Here is a 3,417-nt window from a genome sequence, read left to right as displayed (position 1 = left end):
TTTCTGTTATTAGTTAACTTTTTAGGTGGAAATTGATCTTTTTTAATTAAAAGGTCAATTATTAATTTTTTAAAATAATTTCTCTTTTTATTAAAAATTAAAGAATGTGTTTTTAATTTGTTTTTATTATTATTTAAACAAAACTTTTATTTAAGTGAACCCGGTTATACGAGTACATCATAGCTAGGGAATAAGTCAAGTGACTCATGACATCAGGATTTTATAAGTAAATCCAATACAACGGTCACCTCTGGATGCTTTCTTAGAGCTACCGTCAGCCACACCACAGGTTTTTAGTTACTTGCTTCCTGACAACCAATAAAGTCTCTTACAGTGCGACAGGTCTTTGATAAAACCGCCTTCTAAGCTGCTGCCAACAACCAACTGACTCCTAAATGTTCAAGATGTTTAGCTCATCTTGCGTGCACATTGCCTGTAGCCGAAATCACAATGGGATGCATAGATTTATGATTCACATTCCTCCATGTAGTCTTTGCTTTATGTCTTAACTCGCTATGCTTGTGGATCTTGTTTGTATAGGTTGACTACATCCATTCTTTTAAGACTCGTAAGTTTAGGGCAAGTTGTTGATGTATAATGCCTGCTACGTGATTATGTCTGTGCGCATGTGCTGAAAACCTTGTCCTGTATCGCAATGACGAATCCTTCTGTCTCTGGATATAGAGCACCCTTTCTTAGCCAAATGTTGGATGCCTCAGTATCCACTTCATTTTGATTTAACGTATCGGGGTGCTCGACACGGACGGCTTTCGGTCTACATTGTATTTCTGCTTCCTCTGTGCTTTCTGTCCTGATATTCATGGTCCCATCTGAGAAAAATTTAAGAGCGTGTAGTTAAGATCCGCTTGACAGATGGTACTGTAAAGCACAACATTTTATTTGCTGTTAAAATAGTCTAGCAACTGTTTAACTTGTAATTCACACAGTTTTTCGACATATACAATGCTTCTACCCCCTAAATGTCGTGGCAGAACTACCCTTCCAATCGCTGAATTCCTTTAGTGCATTCGTTGCTGCGCCATTTCTATTCGAACAAACATGTTTAACTTTTCAAGGTCGGTCTTGGACCATTTTATGAGCCCGAAAGACTACGTTAGGACAAGCAAAAAACTCTTCATAGTCAATCTGAATCTCGTATTGAAGGCAGTCCTGAAGCTTGTCTTAACTATCGTATTCAAAAATACCCATATATTTATATGATCCGCTTGCAGCTATTGCCTCGATGTTATTTTCAAACTCATTCTTCAACTCTGCGGTTCGTAATTCCCCTCTGATTAAATGCACTGTTCCACATTTATCTTGGCCGAACTATACTTGGATATCATTAGAAAACTGCTCTGTGACGTCGATCACTTGCTGCAGTTTCTGCGCTAAACCAGCGCACAGCTTCAGTTCATCCATGTAAAGAAGATGAGTCAATTAATGACCATCCTGATTATCATGAATTCTGAACTTAAAGATATACTGTTTAGTGTTTTTCTCAATGGTTTCAACGCTAAGCAGAACTATAGGGCGCTGAAGTAGTCTCCTTGAAATATACCAGTCGCAAAGCGTATTGTTCTAGTTATCCTTGGTTGTCCATAGTCATTCTGCACGGAAGGAAAGCTTGCTTGTTGTAGTCAATGTATGTCATGTGTAAGTTCCTTTGATGCTTACGAGCTTGAGTCAAGGCAACAGTGTGTATAGTGACTAGATCTTTACAGCCTCGTTAGTTTTTACAACATCTTTTTCGTTCTTCTATAAGAATGTCATTCTCGTCGGAATGAGAATATACCTTATCTACAATAATAGCTGTAAGACATGTCCGGACCTGGAGGTGCCCAGTTACTTGCCCTTTTTAAGAGCGCTGAAACATATAAAGCTGTGATGGTTGCCAGTAGCATTTCAGGACTATTGCTGGCCCTTGGTTCTCGGTTCGCGATAGAATCTTCTTTCATCTGTCTGAACGTTTCGATCTTGTTGCCTCCGTGCACTACTTTTCTTGTACCGACGCTGTATTGCAGTAGGATACATCAAGTCTCTGTCATTAGGAGGCTATCAACTCACCTAATATTGCTGGTGTTAATGTTTTCATGTGACGAGGGTGGATTATTTTATTAACATGGTTTATCAGCTTTCTGTTTCTGTTTCCTTTTTTATATTGAGTTAATCGACCCAATTTTCACGATCACTTGCTGGGACAAAAACTGGATTTACAGGCCTTTAGTCAATCGGGTTTACTGCTCCACTTAGAGCCTTGTCGGTCGAATCGTCAGCCCTATAAGAGGGTTCCTCCTTTCAAAGTGGCCTACCCCACAAGATCATAATGCGGATACACCTGTCCACAAGTCTTTTCACTGTTTTTAGCGAAAAAGCCTGCTAAATAAAAAGTAAGCCGATCTCATGACTGGCCTTCCTATTTCTTTAAGATCCGTCACTATCACCATCAGGTCTGTCGAAAATAGCTCAAACAGCGGGATAGCGTTGACTTTCTTCGCCAATATGAAAGCTACACACAAAGCAGTCATTAAGGTGTGCTACCAAACTTTCTGTGCCCAGACGGGCTCCTTGAGTGCCCAGGAGCAAGAATTTTTGCCTGAGAGTCCGGAATTTCAACAAATAGAAGATGCGTTATATCTCTTCTAATGTCCTTTCTCTGGGGCCTATCGAGACTGATGATTCGCCAGGATGCTCTTTAAGTGAGGGGTGGAAACTCTCCAACCGCCGGGAACTATAGGCGGGTCTTTTAGTTTACCCGGCAACCATTCCGTTGCTCGCACCATCTTTCGGAACAACTCAACTCGAACCACCTCAAGATCTGCAACTTTCTCAGCCCTTAACTTGACCATAGTCTAATTCAGCAAAGCTTTAGTCGCTTGGTCTGCTGCAACAAAAAACCAAGACCCGTTTACTACAGAAGGAGATATGGATTGTTGGCCATTGATCTGAGTATACTCATTCGAGCGTCCATTAGGTAGCCTCCCTGAAGAGTTAAAAAAGCTTAATATTGAAGAGCGATTCCGGGTAACTCGTATTAATCACCACTATTGCCAGCTGTGTCCACCCTCCAAGTGGCTGTTAAACCCTCCACCCTTCTAGTAGAGTGCCCTCTGATCCACTTTACTCCTTGGCCGCTTCTGTTTTTATACACTCATTCACAAAGAACGCCAATCCCTCAGCTTTCCGGAGAGTTGAGAGCAGAGTGTCCTCCTGAGTTTGACATATTCAAGAGACGAATTTGGAAGTAAAGGTTTTGTCTCTATCTTTTCTCCTTCTTCCTTTGGTTTTGTATTTGCGTGATGTATTTTATTCCCGCGATTAGCTAGGGAAATAAAAGGTCCACTCCTGAGAAACCCTGCATGCAGGTGTAGGTCTTATTGTTTGGGGAGATCATGCGGTGTCCCCGTGAGGCCGTTA

Source organism: Belonocnema kinseyi, chromosome 1 (assembly GCF_010883055.1).
Source record: "Belonocnema kinseyi isolate 2016_QV_RU_SX_M_011 chromosome 1, B_treatae_v1, whole genome shotgun sequence".
In the NCBI taxonomy this organism is placed as follows: Eukaryota; Metazoa; Arthropoda; class Insecta; order Hymenoptera; family Cynipidae; genus Belonocnema; species Belonocnema kinseyi.
Note: the sequence above shows the minus strand (reverse complement) of the source record.